The sequence below is a fragment of the Linepithema humile genome, chromosome 5 (assembly GCF_040581485.1).
Source record: "Linepithema humile isolate Giens D197 chromosome 5, Lhum_UNIL_v1.0, whole genome shotgun sequence".
NCBI classification, from domain to species: Eukaryota; Metazoa; Arthropoda; class Insecta; order Hymenoptera; family Formicidae; genus Linepithema; species Linepithema humile.
Window position 1 is genome coordinate 12,041,621 of NC_090132.1, and position 19,365 is coordinate 12,060,985.

At 35.9% G+C, this 19,365-nt stretch overlaps 1 protein-coding gene across 1 annotated transcript in view; it reads right to left on the bottom strand.

Annotated features, from left to right (window-relative positions):
* The window catches only part of LOC136999858 (odorant receptor 10-like), a 233,579-nt gene that overhangs the window by 20,119 nt on the left and 194,095 nt on the right, over window positions 1–19,365 (bottom strand). The window lies entirely within an intron of this gene.

Here is a 19,365-nt window from a genome sequence, read left to right on the forward strand (position 1 = left end):
AGTGAGTTCGCACTCACATCTTATGATAGTTGCGTTTTCGACCCAGACGAGTTCCGCACTGAAGTAAAAATGAATAATGATGAAGAGTTACCGAAGACTACCGAGTCAGAAATCGACCGGGATATTGAGTTACTAAGAAAGGAAATGACGCAAAACGCAGGGCAAAAACTGAAGACGCGACGCGAAACTCAGAGCTAACAGATACAATGATGGACTTTGTGCGCGAAATAAGACAACAGTTGACCGAAATGCAAGAGCAATTCCACGAACAAATAGAAAACGTACGGGGGCAACAGCAAGAGTGGCAGCAACGGCTCTTAGCTATACCGGGCCAACGAGAATTGAATGTACCACTGACTACTAGGCGCGTAACTGATAACGCGGATGTAGCATACGGACGGGGTATGTCGGATATACGAAATAGGCCGATAGCCATGCATGGGTATATGCAACTAAAAGAAGCGCGAAGCTTAATCCCAGAGATTGACGGAACGTCACAAGCTAAAATACAAGAGTTCCTCAGCGCGAGTACTTACGCGGTGAAAAGTATAGACCCTTTGGAAGAATTACAGTTGCTGAAGGCGATACTGTGTACTAAGTTAAAGGGAAAGGTCTTGCTCGATTTTCAAACAAGAGATATTCAAACGTTCGTGCAATTAAAACGAGAAATAGAAGCAGGATATACAACTCATAAGAGTATAACGCACTTGCAAATTGAATTTAACACGCTAAAGCAGAAGCATGGAGAGAACGCCCAAGCTTTCGGTACACGAGCAGATCAGCTCGCGATGAAACTTTACGAAGCGATGATCGATGGAAAAAGTCTCACGGTCATGGAGAAAAATACAATAAAGACCACTATACAAAACTTAGCGCTACAAAACTACCAAATCGGACTAAACGAAAGCATTAAAACTATAGTACGCGCACGCAATTACAAAACGCTACAAGAGGCGATTGCGATAGCGACGGCTGAAGAAAAATTGCAAAGTCCGTATTCCGAAAATAGGAATTATAACAAATTCAGTAATAGTAACGGCGCAAGAGAAAAGATACTAAAATGTATCAAATGCGGCAAATTGGGTCATGAAGGGCGTGATTGCAGAATAGGACGCTTTCATAATTATAATAACCGGTATCAATTACCGAGAGCTAGCGGCCAGAAGGTCAACATGATGAACATATTTTGTAAACATTGCAAAAGATCGGGGCACAATCAAGATACCTGTTGGTCATTGCATGGAAGGCCAGACAAGGACGACGCCCGAACGAGAAAAAACGCCAAGCAAGGCGAAGGAGAAGAGGCAAACATAAAAACAGCACGACCCGCAAAAACATTGCAGATAGCATCAGTAGGCGAATATGCACAGGACGAACTTAATCTAGATTTAATAGCAGTACCTATGCAAGAAATTCGAGCAGCACGGGCAGTTATGCTCGTAGATACAGGAGCTGCAATAACTTTAATTAAATTGAAAACCTTAAAAGAAGAAACTTTAGTTTACGATGAAAAGATAATGATAATAGGCGCTACTGGACAGAAGGCCGAAACGTTGGGCACGATAATGGCTCACGTACTATTGAAAGGGCAAGTTATTACGCATAAAATGCATGTGGTGAAGGACAATTTTCCGATAAGTCATGAAGGAATATTAGGAGTTGATTTCCTTAAAAAGCACGTGATGAAATGGGATTACCCCACTAAGCGACTAACGATAGGGGACACCAAATTTAAACTATTTCCGTGCCGACCAGTCACATTGAAGTCACGAAGTGAGACCATAATATCCGCCACTACAAATAAAAATATGACAGGAATAGTGCACGCATTGGAAATGCAGCCGGGAATTATCATAGGAGGTTGCGTGACGACAACTCAAGATTACGGTTGTGTCATAAGCGTAATCAACACTACCGATAAGCCGGTAGACATACAGACTCCACACGTAGAGTTAACATTGTTAGAAGCGGAAACAGGAATTCAAGTATTTAATACTGAAGTTAACAAGGCAACAGATAAGCCAATGTCTCGTTTGGAGAAAATAAGAGACGCATTAAGAATTGAACATTTGAATAAGGAAGAGCAAAAGGCAATAGCAAAGATTTGTGAAGAGTACAGCGATATCTTTCACATAGAAGGAGAACCGCTGACTCATACCGTGGCGATGAAACACGAGATCGCGACGCGGCCGGGGACGGCGCCCGCCAACACGCGACCGTACCGGTTGCCGGAAAAGCATAAAAAAAGGTAAAAGCTAAACGGTATTACGACAAACGGGCTAATCAAGTCATCTTCCAGGAAGGTGATAAAGTGTTATTATATGATGAAACGTTACGACGAGGACGTTCAAAGAAATTAGAAACGTTATGGTGCGGGCCATACGTAATAGTAAAAAGGAATTCGGAAGTAAACTACACTATTAAAAAGGGGAGGAAAGAGATGACGGTGCATGCGAATCGTCTAAAATTATTTGTAGAAAACTAAAAAAAGGAGGAATAAAAATATGACGGAATATATTAAGCAGTAGAATAAGTTATGACGACAAACAGTTAAAGAAAAGTTTATTCTGTAGGTGCATTATATTTCTTGGAACTCTGATGTCAGCAACGAAAACCGAGACGGATCTAGCCGTGGAGATAGAAAGATTCTCACACGAACCAGGAATATACTTTGAAGAAGTAGGTGAGATTAACGTCATCGAATCATATTGGAAGTTCGTGATAACTGTAGATATTTCGGCATTAGGAAAACGACATATTCGTGTACAAGAATGGCTAGAATTAGCGGAAAGCGCAAAGAACACGATACACTCTACACGAGCAGAAAAGAGTCAGTTCGCGAATTTACTATGATTAATTAGAAAAGACGAAGTTAGAATAACAGCATTATTGAAGAAACTAAAAAGAGTTTACGGAAATCCGAACGAGAAGAAACGCGGTCTAATTGACGGGATAGGAAAGGTAGCGAAATATTTATTCGGCACTATGGATGCCGGAGATGAGAAACGCATCAACGAGCAATTAACACTGTTGCAAAATAGCGAGAGTACTTTTAATCATGTCACGAGGCATCAATTAAAAATATTAAACTCTACAATAGCGCACATAAGCGATTTGGAAAAGACGATCGACGAAAATAACGAATTGTTGTACGACTTAGACGCACGCATTTATAATGGTACTTTATTAATCATCAAACGTGAGGAAATCAACGAGTACTGTGCATTACTCGACAGAATGCTAGCAGATTCCGACAGAGATATTCAAAATGTGTATGATTTCTTAACGCAGGCGTCGCATGGAATGTTGAATCCGAGTCTATTACCCGTCGAACGAATTTTCGCCGAAATGCGGGCTGCTGCGCCGTATTTACCACGCGGAACGTATTTTCCTCTCAAGCTAGATGTAAGTGATTGGTCAACGTTTGAAAAAATTACAAGTGTAAACTCGTATGTTAAGAATGAGACTATATTTGTAACGTTGAAATTGCCACTTGTAACATATCCGAAATACAGGTTAATAAAAGCCATACCTTTACCTGTCCCTGACCAACGCGGGATATTTGTATTTACCGAGATTAACCAACAATTGTTTGCTGTAAATTTAGAATTATCCGTATATCTAGCGATAAGCGAAGAAAACTTAGAAAAATGTATTGAGATAGACAAGAAATATATATGTAAATCGGATAGTCCGATATATAATATTAACCCTCGAGCGTTATGTGAAGTACAATTGTATGTACGTTTGACAAAAAGGGCAATTTGCGGAAATAAGTATGTAAGTTTTAACCAAACTATTTGGATAGCATTAACGAAGGAAAATTCTTGGTTATATTCGACTAACAGCGAACAAGACGTAATGATTACTTGTTTAAACCATAAGGAAATACAGACCAAAATCACACGAACAGGTAGAATAACTCTATTAAATAATTGTAAAATAATTGCGAAGGACATGACCCTGAACACAGGAACAATAATAGAAGGCCCGAACATTCAGGCATATATACCACGTTTTAATCTAACGGGAAAAATAGAAGGTATAACTAATGGTGAAACGAGCATGGAAATCAAACCGTTAAAATTGAAAAAGATGATACAAAATTCAAAGGAATTAATAGATTTGGGAGAAAAAATAAGAGAAGTAGACGACGAGTTAACAGAGGGAAAAATTATTCAACCCTTGACTTTGTATCCTGTGGTCACAAGTTCGCTTGCCATCGTGATTATTGTATTAGCACTAGGCATAGGAGCAATACTATTATTACGAAAAAGAAAGACTACTGCGGAATAATAGGTAGACGGTAGGACAAGAACTAACTGTAAAACTATACACTCGCACCGCCTACTCCGCACGGAAACTCCGTACCTACATTTCCTTCCATTCGCGGGGGAGGGATGTTGTGTGTCGTAACACAACGTGTTGCTATAAGGTTAATTAAGTTAAATACCAAAATAAAAATACTAAGAAAGAATTATTTAGCAAATAAAGAATAACGATGAGGCTGCAGAGAAACAACCTCGGATTCAAGGTGACACGAATCAGCAATCCGAGAAATATCAACAATAACATATCAATAATATTACAAAACTCTTGATTGCCGATTCGTATAAATACAGTCACGCGCAAGCAGCGACGGATTCAGTTTACGATACGCGAATACACCGACTTGTTTCCCCGTGTCCGTACACGGCTCACGAAAATCTAACACCGTCCTGGCGGTTTGTGAGTGATTAAATAAATTGTTCGAGGCAAAGTTTGCGTCCAGTTATTCCACACCTCTAAGCAGTACGTCCCGTTCCCCAAGCGGATCTCGAACTTACGGTTGCGATCGGAAAGACAACGCAACATAAATTGTTAAATTTATGTTGTTTATAATTTTTATGTTCATAATGAAGTAGTATGAGTTCTAAATATTTTTCAAATTGGATTATTAAAGTTGCCGCCACGTTTGAAGGGGGAAACTTATGCGAATTTTTTAAATAATGATTTGCCCGAACTATTGGGAGATGTTCCACTGCATGTTCGACGAAATATGTTTTTTCAACATAATGATACTCCCACGCACTTTTCTATTAGAGCAAGACGGGTTTTAAACAATAAATATCCAAATGCTTGAATAGATCGTGGTGGAACAATAAATTGGCCCGCATGATCACCAGATTTGAATCCGCTAGACTTTTTCCTGTGGGGCCATGAAACAGATACGTCTTTGTTTTACCTTCTACTTTTCGTAAAATTCGTTTTTTTTTGGCTGCGTGGCTTGAAAAATCCTTTCAAATCGACTATCCGTAGTGTATTAGCATATGTACTTTACTTACAGAAAAGAACTTTTCATTCTACACAGCCAAAAAAAAGTTAAGTGTATTTAAAAAAAATAGGTAAAACAGACCACTTTAGAATCCCCTTAAGAGGATGCTTAAGTCCTACTTTATCGACCGGTATTTTCAATTTTCTGGAAAGTATGGCATTTTTGATTGCTTTGATAGAATTACAAATTCTTTGGTGTAAGTAAAGTACACATGCTAATCTTTCGGCAGTTAGTAAAATTTAGACCAAAAATTAAAAAAAATTTTGGAAAATTTATCGAATGTCACCTCAAAGAATTAAATCTTTTATATCAAAATTATACTGCTTCAATCTGCAAAACAAGGATGTGTGCCGAAGAAGAGCGTATGAAACAATAATGGAAAAAAATAGAGCTTAAAAACTTATTTTCAAAATGCCATACTTTTCCAGATTTAGGCAAAGCATGCGTGCAATATAGAAGAATAAGGTAAAGAAGAGCTATAGATTAGTTCCGGGATTTCGGGATAGAGGCGCTATACAGTTCTCAGTGCTATCTGTCATACACAGAATCTTTTAGGCTAGTTATGTGTGTGTTAGTTGTGTGTGTGTGTGTGTGTTTGTGTTATGTGCTACGAAACCCGGCTGAAAAAAATGGATTGAAGGCACTCTGAAGGATAAAGTGTATGTATTACACATAAATTTTGCAACATTTTTGCAAACATTCACATTATTTAGTTACATTCCACACGGAACATAATATCCAATGGACGTCCATATAATCTCCATAATTCCATACTACATCTATCTTTACAATGAATATTGGATAGGTTTCTATTAGAAATCCATATTATTTCCATGATAAATGACGATATAAATCCATCATAAATGTCTATTAGACATCTGTTATCGATGTTTGATAGAAGTGTCAGTATCCATAGTAACGAATATTGTTAGGGCATTGTTGATGTCAAACGTTTCGGCTGATCATTCAGCCATCTTCAGTGCTAACGTTACAAATCTGTTTAGTAGAAAGATTGTGGTTTCAATTCGTCATTAATAAAATTATTTGGAAGTAAAGTCACAAATGTGATTGCGAGATAGTCTTGTTTATGTAGGTGTTCACCATGTTCTCGACTGTCTCACAGTTCTCGACTGTCTCACAGTCGTGACATTCTGTTAACACCTACATAAACAAGACTATCTCGCAATCATATTTGTGACTTTACTTCCAAATAATTTTATTAATGACGAATTGAAACTACAATCCATCAAAGCTCTATGAAATATCTATGGAACATCTATGATTGCTCCATATGATATCTATGAATATATTTAATGGATGTCGAATGGAGGTATGTAATGCGGAACTGTGGATGTCTAGTAAACATTTATAGGAAATTACATAGACATCTAATAGAGGTTTCGAATCTCTATGATGGACATCTAGTGGATATCCATTAGAGCTTTTTGTTTCGTGTGGGATACATTCATATTCTAATTTCTGTAAAATACTTTTATTCATGTGCTTCATGTGTATATATTATGTATATTATGTGCTCCATATTATACATATTCACATCAAAGTATCTATGTAAAAAGTTAATATCATTTTGTATATTGTTATAATAAATGTATATGTCATATAACTTATATTATATATTAGTTATATGACGTATGACATATGTCATTTAACACATATACATTATATATATATATATATATATATATATATAAAGCATATGACGTAATAAAAATATCTTACAATAAAGAATAAGACAAGGCAGAGGCGGTTTTCTCGTGGACTGGCATTAGAGAATTCTTATTCTTCTCTTCAAGCCAGAGGCGGTTTTCTCGTGGACTGGCAATTTAGAATTACAAAAGCCAGAGACGATCTAACGTCAGCTAACAATTTTTAATAAATATAATCAGAGGCGATCTAACGTCAGCTGACAGTTTAGAAAAAAGAGAGCTAAAGGCGATTTATTTGTGAACTGGCAAATTGTAAGAAATATTGTCAGAGGCGATCTATCGTGAGCTGACAATTTTTAATAAATATAGTCAGAGGCGATCTAACGTCAGCTGACAGTTTAGAAAAAAGAGAGCCAAAGACGATTTATTTGTGAACTGGCAAATTGTAAGAAATATTGTCAGAGGCGATCTAACGTCAGCTGGCAGATTTGAAGAAATACGTATTTATTTTAGTTAGCAATTTACTGCACGTGTGGTCTGTTTTTGTTTTATCGGATAATTTATAAGGTTATTTCATCTTTTTTCTTGCTGTTGAAATTCTATCGTATGGCTGTATGATGTACATACGAAACGAAATAGACTTATACAAGGTGTCTAATAGATATAAATTAGATACGATAAAATCTTTTATTTGAAAAATGTATGTATATTACTATATATCTAATTGGAAAAAAATGTTATATGCTTTCCCTATTTTTATTCTTATGTAATTAATACAAAATAAATAAATAAGTTAATTATTCAATACATACATATATATATACAGGGTGATTCAAAATAACCTGATGTCCTTGCAACGCCATATTCTTGAGCGAATTCTGAGACGATTTTTCCTTTTACAAAATTTTGTCTGAAGCTTAGTTTTCGAGTTCTAATTGAAAATAGTTTGCTACTTACGAGTCCGATACAACGGACAGGCAGGGACGGTGCAATGCGTCATGAGACGATAGTAAACACTTGACAGTTTCATTATACGTTGCGCGTCCCTGCCTGCCCGTTGTACCGAACTCGTAAGTTGCTGTTTTCAATTATAACTCGAAAACTAAGCTTCGGACAAAATTTTGTAAAAGGAAAAATCGTCTCAGAATTCGCTCTAGAATATGGCATTGCAAGGACATCAGGTTATTTTGAATCACCCTGTATATTGAATATAGTTATCTTTATTTTGTATTTTATATAACTGAAATGATATATACTCTCATTATTTCAGTCATCATCATATAAAATACAAAATAGCGATAACTATTTATTCAATATATGTGTATATGTATATATTAGTTAATTGATTAGTTAGCTATTTTGTATTTACTACATAAGAATAAAAATAAGAAAAGTATATGACATTTTTCTTCAGTGATATATATAGTATTATATGTATATTTTTATTTATTATTTTGTCATATTTAGTTTATATTTATTTGACACCTTGCATACGCCTATGTCTTCTCGGACATTATATTGCAGCCTTGCGACGAAATTTTAGTCGAGGAAACAAGCGCAAGCATCGTTTGTTTACAAACTTCCGATGACACACGTACACAGACCACACGTCAGTGTAGTGAGTTACCACTACAAACAAATGCGTACACACGGACCTACGCGGCGTAGGCTACGCCGATAATGTCATTTCATTTTTGGTATCATCGAAATGATGGCGCTTTCGCGTCGGAGTTCGCCCGTCACTTTAGCATCCTCTTAATAAACTCCACGACAGCTTTACAGCTCAGAAGTGGGATCGAGACTCAGTGATCAAGACTCAATGGTCGATATCTCAGTGACTGAGTTTTAACAAATTGATACTGTTCATCATTGTCAGTGAGCGTAAACGTTACGTTCGTGATTATTACGCGTGTTCCTTTAGTGGTCGCTTCACGGTCAGCATTATACCGTATAGGTATCGTCCGTTAGCATTGTCGCCGTTAGCCGGGACCACATGGTGACGCCATTTTGTTTCAAAATAGCTTTGGCACCGCCATTTTCTACGTCCGTCGCGCTGGTGACGCCATCGTGGGGACACTTAAGACATTAAAAGCCTTCTCGCTCAGTAATCGTTGATATACACTACGCGTCAAAATTAAGGGATAGAAAATTTTGGGTCGATTTTTGGGTGTTTTTTAGCGGCTGTATCTCCGCGAAAAATGGACAAAAAAATATTTAAAAAAAGCGTTTTTAAGCTTGAATCTTCTAGTTTCTGAATCTTCGAAGAAAACTCCCGTATCATTATTTTTAACTGAGTTATCCTCTATTAAACGGACCAATCCAGAAATGAAAAAAATTTCCCCAAATTGAGCAACATGCATGGACCAAAAAAATTTTTTTTGTCAAAAATCGATTCACGACGTTAAAGCTCACACAATTCTCAACAATTTGCTTTTTTAGTGAATGCTGTGCGATTTGTTTTGACCAAGTTATTGGCGATTAAAGCAAAATTGGTACCTTCAACTTCAAACAGTTTGTTCCGTAGCTCCGGAACAAACTGTCGTACGACATTCACCATGGACTTTTTGGAAAGTTCAAAGTCTCCTCTATAAGACGCTCTCTTCAGAATTTCGATCTGACATTTTTTTTATTTCGATACATCGATTGTAAAAACGTGTTAAAAATCACGTTTTTCTCTTTTTTTATTCACCTGGGCGGCACTTCGTGAAAAATGATTGAAACTCTTTAGTATCCACGTTTTATTTTAGTTAAAGGTATGCTCAGTAACCACGCAAATCCCGAGAGCGCTGGATTTTTCTTTCTTAGTGTTCTGAAGCTCATAAGTTACGTTAACGTGCGAAAATCGGCCCGAAATTTTTTATCCCTTAATTTTAACGCGTAGTGTAGTTTGTGGTGAAGCCATCGAAGTGCGGTTTTAACGTATCCGCTGTTCATTATGGATCGATTACAACTAGAAAATCTCTTCTATAAAAAACTGTGCGATCGAGCCATCAGTCTCGGAATCGATCCGCAGCGCACTCGTCAAAAGTGCATCGATGCTATAATGCAGTTCTACGAGAGAAACAAAATACAGGTTTCCGGTAATAAAAAGGATACGATCGATTCGCAGCTCTCGCATTCCAACGAAGCTGCCGAAATCATTGGTTCTAGTGCTTGCGCGGCAAATAACTCGCGTTCTAGTGACGTGCCCCCATCGGATCCTGAAGAACCACGTCTACGCTCCGTTGTTACACTTTTAGCACAACAAATGCAACAGAATCAACAACTGCTTGCTCATTTCATGTCATTGACCATCGCTAATGGGTCTAATGCAAGATCTATAGAGAGAAGGTTACCTCACGCGCAAAGAGGGACGCGCGGCAAGAGGGGCACATGCTGAGCGGGGTGAGCGGCACGAGGGGTAATGATAATCTCATCGGCTAACAGTAGCTGTCTCTCTCGCACGCTTTAGTGTTTTCTCTCTCGCTCCTTTAATATAGAAATGCTTTGAGTTTTTATCGAAAAAATATTTTTATTTTGTAAAATATTGATAGCACTGGAAATTGCGTAATAAAAATTGAAAAGTAAATTAGAAAGGCGCTATAAATTACATATATTGCAAATTATAGCGCTAGATATTTAACGTTTATAATGTTAAATATCGCTGTGTTACGTCCTGATCAGACTTCACGATTCTTTTCTTTTTATTAAATACCAGACCTAGTAAACACGGGACCAACAAAAACTCTTAAAGAATATTATAACGCCAGAGCTGTTTTTCTCACGAGACACCATGAGCTCGAACTTTCTCACAGAGAAAAATAGCAAGGGAAATAGATATTTGAAAATACTTTGGTCGGTCAGCGTGCCTATCGTCGTCAGAAAAATCATAAAAGTCAAAACTCGCGGTAACCGGAGTCCTTAGTCGACTCCAGATGTTTAAAGTAAGAAATAAAAACTGGCACCAGCTAGCCATATATTTGGATTCCGCCTACGGAAACCCTAGTAGATAGGGTTTTACCGAGTGACGATCGGGCAATGACCACAGTCGCACGCCTAGAAGGCATGACACCTGATACGGTGCACGTGTTCAGTAGGTCTGGGAAACCGAGATGCATTAATCGCACTCTCCACGCGACTCCAGGGCCACGCGACAGTCGTAAACTGTCAAATTTATTAGATCAGTGACCCAAGGCCTCGCGAACTCATATACAGATTCTCAACCCTCCAATCCGGAAGCCGGAAATCGGGGCAAGCACCTCTATAGACCACCCTTCGTTCCGTCGTACGGTCTAAAGACTACGCCCACCTAGATCTTAAGACACTGAGATGCACCCCACCTATACTAATTAACACCAACCGGGTTACGCCACCTCAAAAACCTACCCCCATCGCATATGGACCCGAAACGACGCTATTCCTTATTCGTTAGGGCCCCTTTCTTCCTACCCCCATTCCAAGTAACTTAATTACCTAAACCTAATCCTATTAGCTAAAAATGACGCCACCCTCCCCCACATTAAAAATCTTCTCACAAGACTAATTCCTATTCGATCCCCGCTTCAAAAATCTAAGATTTTCCAAATGGATCCACCCCAAGAAAAGGGTATAAAAACCCGTGTTTTGGTGACTCCAACGTCAATTATACACAATTAGTCACTCAGTTCATCAGGCGAGTTTACCAAGTCCTTCAGACAGTTTTTTGAGTGGTTCGGGCCGCGAAATAAAAAAAGTCGATACTTTGTCGCGACCAAGTGGTGCATCTCAACCAGAGAGTCCATCACTCTGACGACACCATCCCGCAGCAGGGTGCCCACGCTTTTACAAAGGGTCCGACGCCTACACACCATCCCTCAACGGGGCGCCTGCTCAAAACCACCGCATACACTCAACCCAATCCGAAACTATATTGTAACGAGTAAGTTAGTTCATTTGTTTTATTTTTCTCCTCATCAGTATTTTCTTTATTCTTATTATGTCCTCCGTCCCTATTTCGTTTAAAATTTTTGTATTATTTATCAGTGAGAACTGAACGTTCGCCGCGACCCAACCATCGTCGGAATCGCTCGGACCTTTCGGCATTCGCTCTCTGCATAGCTCTATTCCTCCCACCATACATCAGATACGCGACGAGGGTCACCGTAAGACCCGTTAGAATTAGGAGACACACCCCACGTAGTAACTCTCGTATAACCACACACACTCAAACCGACTCACCTCCGGTATCACCATCGATTCCTCAGGAATCTCCTCAGCAATCTCCTGAACCCTTTCTTGACCTTTCACCACTTCCTACCCCCAGGTCCATTTCTCCGATCCTAGAAGAGCTCCTGGACTACAGACCTCCTTCGCCCGTCCGTTTTCACCTTCCTCCAGTAGAGGCTAATCTGGAGGAACTCCCACATAACGATCCGGAGTTTGACAATATATCCGTCAACTTCGAAGCCACCACCATTGAATACGTCGAGCCTTTTCCGCATCTTCCTCACCCTGTATTCACAGGGTTCGACTTTTTAAATCTAGTCCTCTCCCCTGAGGAATAATCCACACACACACACACGCACGCACGCACGCACGCACGCACGCACGCACGCACGCACGCACGCACGCACGCACGCACGCACGCACGCACGCACGCACGCACGCACGCACGCACGCACGCACGCACGCACGCACGCACGCACGCACGCACGCACGCACGCACGCACGCACGCACGCACGCACGCACGCACGCACGCACGCACGCACGCACGCACGCACGCACGCACGCACGCACGCACGCACACACTTGTAAAGAATACACAAAATAAAATTATCAACACCTGCAATTAAGAATTAAGTTTTGTATCGTAATTATAAATTTAATCGAATTAAAATGTTGTCTTTAGTAAATTAAACTTTGTTCTTTTTTTATTTGACCACACCCTCCTCGTTCGTCACCCCCTCACACCTTCCCTCTCAAATTGCGCACAAAGGTTCCGCCCCGGGTAATAGGGATTCAATTCCTTGACCCAAAAAGGGAACCACGAGCGGTTGACTTGTTGACGGAGTAAAAACGACTCTTCCAGTCGCTGACCCGTCGCAAGTCCTAAACGTGCCGCTCGGCTCGTGCGGTCAGGCCCGTTTACGTCGATCGCCGAGCCCAACGAAAAAAATTCTACATCTATCAGGACGTAACAGCTGCAACAGATGCATTTGTGATACAAATTGCTTTGTACTCGTATTTAGACTGTAATATCAATGAAAATAAAATATAATTTGGGGATATACACAAAAAACATCATTTGTAAAGTAGTAAAATAAAAGAAAAAATAGTACATATTTAAAAATTATTTTTAAAATAATATTCACTGTTTATATGCATTATTTACAAAAAAAATAATATAAAGAAATTTATTTTTTATATTTAATTGTGAAAACCTCAAAAATTGTCAAGAAATTGTAACTGAAATTCAAATGTAAGTACAATTCTAGGATAATATAAAAAGCATCATACACAAATTTATTATGATACAAACTTAAATAATGAAATTGTAATATATGTTTTAACATTGCAAATGTGAATATTTATATGATAAAATTTACAAAGTGTTAACAATTTTCAAATATTTGCTAATAAAATATTATTGAAATGTTTCTGTTGAAATCTTAAAATAATTCTTTAAAACAAATATGATGGGGTATATATTAGGGATTATTAAATATGCGGCAACATTGTGATTATAAAATTTTATAAGTATCTATAATAAAAATTAAGTATAATAAACATAATAAGTATATAAGTATAATAATAAAATTTTTATAAGTATCTATAATAATAAAAATACATCCATGTTGTATTAATCTGTTAATATAAAGAAATTTATTTGCGTTAAATTAATTAATAATTTTTTTATATTAACAGATTAATACAACATATATGTATTTTTATTATTATAGATACTTATAAAAATTTTATTATTATACTTATATACTTATTATATTTATTATACTTAATTTTTATTATAGATATTTATAAAATTTTATAATCACAATGTTGCCGCATATTTAATGATCCCTAATATATACCTCATCATATTTGTTTTAAAGAATTATTTTAAGATTTTAACAGAAACATTTCAATAATATTTTATTAGCAAATATTTGAAAATTGTTAACACTTTGTAAATTTTATCATATAAATATTCACATTTGCAATATTGAAACATATATTACAATTTCATTATTTAAGTTTGTATCATAATAAATTTGTGTATGATGCTTTTTATATTATCCTAGAATTGTACTCACATTTATGAATTTCAGTTACAATTTCTTGACAATTTTTGAGGTTTTCACAATTAAATATAAAAAATAAATTTCTTTATAGTATTTCTTTTGTAAATAATGCATATAAACAGTAAATATTATTTTAAAAATAATTTTTAAATATGTACTATTTTTTCTTTTATTTTACTATTTTACAAATGATGTTTTTTGTGTATATCCCCAAATTATATTTTATTTTCATTGATATTACAGTCTAAATACGAGTACAAAGCAATTTGTATCACAAATGCATCTGTTGCAGCGATATTTAACATTATAAACGTTAAATATCTAGCGCTATAATTTGCAATATATGTAATTTATAGCGCCTTTCTAATTTACTTTTCAATTTTTATTACGCAATTTCCAGTGCTATCAATATTTTACAAAATAAAAGTATTTTTTTGATAAAAACTCAAAGTATTTCTATATTAAAGGAGCGAGAGAGAAAACACTAAAGCGTGCGAGAGAGACAGCTACTGTTAATCGATGAGATCATCATGCTCTCTCCTTCCTTCGTCGCCCCTCGCCTGCAAGCTGTTTCTAGCTCTCCCCTTACTTCATCGTCCCTCGCTCACAACCGGTTTGCCTGAGGTAACCTTCTTTCTATAGATCTTGGGTCTAATGCACGAGATGGATTATCCCTAAGTGATATTGCGCTTATTCAGATTAAGTCGCGCCTAGATGGCAGCTCAGTCATAGTCTAAGAGCGCTAGTATTCTTCTTGTTGCTCACGATTGGCCGATTCCTCTTGGCTAGCGGCCGCTCTCGGATTAGTCCGTTGGGACACGTGACTTCGTCTACGCGCGAGAGCGACTAAGCGAGCGCAGTGAGTCTTTTGTAACGATAGTTGACGCAAGAATCAGTGGCCGGTATAGCCGGTGAATAAAGTCTTTTATTTTAAAGTGAACGTATCCTATTGCTCTCTCCTTCTGCTCATCCTGACAAATTACCGTCACTCAGTGACAAATCAGCTGCTCAATAAACTCTACGACAGTTTTACACTACCGTGGGGACATTACAAAAAACAATTGTAGTGTTAGTATTTATGTATAGTTTATTATTATGTTGTACATAGTTTATACATTATATTATTTATATTGTTTATACACTACTGTTAGTATTTATGTATAGTTTATATATTATTTAATAAATAACACCATTGTAGTACATGTATATAATTGTTTATTGTAAAATAAATATATTTTATTACAATACATTGTTCTTATTTATCCAAGAGTTGCGAGAAATCAAATCCTAATCATTTTACAAACATCTCATCATCCTTTCGACGCAACATATTCTCCACGAGATAAATGTCGGGTTGAGTGGTCTTGTGTAATTCGTGTTCATACAATCCGCCGGAGACTGGATTTCCGCAAGAATTTTTAATCAGATATGTCACGGGATTGGTTCGTTGCACCGCGGCAATTTTTATACCTCCGTAGACCAATTTGGCGTGTACCCTTTCTCGAATATAGTCTTGAATTTGCTGACGCGCACCGGATCACCCACTTTGAATTTCGCTGGCGCGGCAATCTTTATTCTATTGTACACCGTGGACAAGAATCTCTTTGCGACCGCGGAAATAACATCGATCGGCCGCATACCAATAGTTTGATGTTGACGATTATTGTATTTCAAGACTAATCGCGGTAAATCATCGATACATCTATACGATCCATTGAGCGTAAAAACTTTCCACATCTCGTTCTTTAGCGTGCGGTTGAATCATTCCACCACCGAGGCCTTTATAATTGAGTATGTCGAGTAATGATTGATATCACGTTTCTCGACAAGTTTCCGAAAATCTCCGTTGTAAAATTCTTTTCCTCGGTCGGTTTGCAAATTTTTTAGACTTTTTTTGTAATCTCGAAATATCGTGGAAAACGCCCTGGCCGCTTCGATTCCATCTTTGTTCTTTAGCGGAATGGCCCATGCGTGTTTACTCAACACATCGATGACGGTTAGAATCAGGGCCGCGCCAACCCGAGGGTGCAAAGAGTGCATTGCACCCGGGCGGCACAACAAAGGGGGCGGCAAATTCAGTTTGTTTTATTTATGAATCCCAGTTATTGCGTGAATTATTCGAAAAATCTTTCACAGATATAGAATTTTGATTCTCTTCTATTTTTTTTTTTTTTTGAAGGTTTTGTTATAGATTTTATATTTTTTGTGCCGATTCTGTTTTGTTAATCCGACGTCATACATATGTGACACATAATTAAAAAAACAAAAGTATGGCTGTGGTAATAATGCGATATTGTTAATAGCGATTCTCGTTTGTTGTTTGTGTGGACTCGAAAGCCGTAGATCGTAGACCGCTGTCAGTGCTCGGAATTAGATACCCATTACTCAAAATTTTGATCGTATTGATTACATTTAACGAATACGTTTTGAACTTATTAGTTTTTGTTGGTCAATGTTTCAGAAAAATACATATAAGCAAAGGTAAATTATTTTTTTATAATGTATATATTTAATATAATATTAAACCGTTAATAAATATATATTCTTCTAGTTTAAAATTTATAACATAACTATGTTTACTTATTATCTATAATACGTATTCATTGACTTTAATTATTTTGTTAATTAAAACTAAAAATTAAACAATTTTATGTCAATTTATGTTATGTTAATATTGTTAGTGTTGTAGCTTGACTTTTTTAATAAAAATAATTGATTTTTTCTCAACATGCTAAAAAGTTAATTGATTATCTATACATGTCAGATGGAAAAAAAGGCTTTCAAGAGCTGAATATCGAAAGTAGAAATTAGAAAAAGAAAAAAATATTAGTAAAAATACAACTAATATTTCAAAATTTTTTGAGCCCACGTTTTCAAAAAATGTAAAATGTACTGAACCTCCAAAAGAAAACGTTTATACAGAAGAGAATCAAGATTTCACATCTACAAAGGATTCGTTTAATAGTCCGTGCAACATCGAAGGCGTCTCCAATACTAAAAGCGTATCAGTTACAAATGTAAGTGCCTCTTGTATAAACGAAACTGTCAGCAGTACATCTGAAAAAAACGTGCACTACAGATGAAAGCTCCTACAATATTGATGATTTTCATGATCCAGGATTGTGGCCTAAAATTTTAATAGTGTTAGAATGACTTTAATTGATATTGGACCAAGACAAATTCAAAACTTTAACTTTCCCGTAGATAGTAAAAAAAAGTCATTTTCTTCAGAATATTATTATAAACATTTAAGTAATAACGAAAAAGTTCACAGAAATTGGTTATTATATTTAAAATTAAAAGACGCCGCGTATTGTTTTTGTTGTAAACTTTTTAATAATAAAATTAACGTTTTTAATAATGAAGATGGTTTTAAGGATTGGCAACATCTATCTAGAACTTTAGAACGACACGAAAAAAGTGAAAAACATGTTAAAAGTTTTAAATCGTGGGTTGATCTCAATAAGTCATTAAAATATGATAGAACGGTTGATACAATTAATGAAAATATCATTAAACTAGAAAAAAATCGATGGAAATTAGTACTTGAAAGAATTATACATGTAATTCAATATTTGGCAGTACAAAATTTGGCGTTAAGAGGTACCAATAATAAATTGTATAAAGAAGAAAATGGAAATTTTTTGAAATTAATTGAAATGATTGCTCAATTTGATAATGTCATGTTAGAACATATAAATCGTATACAAAATGATAATAATAAAATGCCTCATTATTTGGGTGATCGAATTCAGAACGAATTAATATCTATAATAGGTAAAAATGTAAAAAATCAAATTATAGAGATGTTAAAATTGAACAAATATTATGCAGTTATAATAGACTCTACTCCGGACGTATCTCATGAAGAACAAGTAACTATCGTTGTACGATATGTGCATTTAAATAATGAGAACAAAAAAATTGAAATAAAGGAACAATTTTTAGGCTTTTGTTCTATTTCAGATACAACAGATAAAGGGTTAACAAATTTTCTTATTGATTTTTTATATCAAGAAAATATTAATATTTACGACATGCGTGGTCACGCTTACGATAATGGGGCAAACATGAAAGGGAAACACAACGGCCTTCAAAAAAGAATTTTGGATATTAATCCAAGAGCATTTTATGTACCGTGCGCCGCGCATACCTTAAATTTGGTAGTTAACGATGCCGTGAAGGCTTCTCTAGAAATAGAAAATTTTTTCAACATTATTCAAGAAATATACGTATTTTTTTCGACATCGATATATCGTTGGAAAATTTTAAAAGACGAATGTCCCACTTTAACTGTGAAACGAGTTAGTGAAACAAGGTGGGAAAGTAGAATTGATGCTGTTAAGGTATTCAGATATAATTTAGATTCAATATATGATGCTTTATTTAATTTGTATAATGATCAATCCCGAGATAGTAACAGCAGAAATCTCGCCAAATCTTTACTAACAAGAATAAAGTCGTATAAATTTATATGTTCTGTGGTAATTTGGTATCAAATTTTATCCAAAATTAATGTTGTTAGTAATTTGATGCAAAAGTCTGATATAGTGCTACCAACAATAATACAAATGCTGAAGAACTTAACAGCTATTTAAAACAATGTAGATCTGATGACGGTTTCAAAGATATATTAGAAAATGCAAAACAAATTGCACAAGACATGGAGTGTGAAAATGAATTTCCTGCTTCTAGTGTAATTAGACCACGTAAGAAAAAAAACTTTTTATGTACGAAGCTATGGATGAAATAATTGACTCTCCGGAAAATTCGTTTAAGATTAATTTTTATTTTGTTATCTTAGATATAACAATAAGCAAAATAGATGAGCGTTTTGAACTTTTAAATGACCATAATAATACTTTTCAGTTTTTGAACGATATTTATCTATTAAAATCAATGAGTAAAGAGATGAAATTAAAATATTGCATAGACTTGCAAATTAAATTATCAGATGATTTACGAAAAGCAGCTGACATAGATGCACTTGAATTGTGTCAAAAAATAGAAAATATTTAGATTTATTTAAAACCTCAGATGAATCCATTAGCTGTTTTAGAATATATTTTTGCTAATGATCTTATTAGTATATTTCCAAATCTTGCAGTAGCTTTGCGCATATTTTTA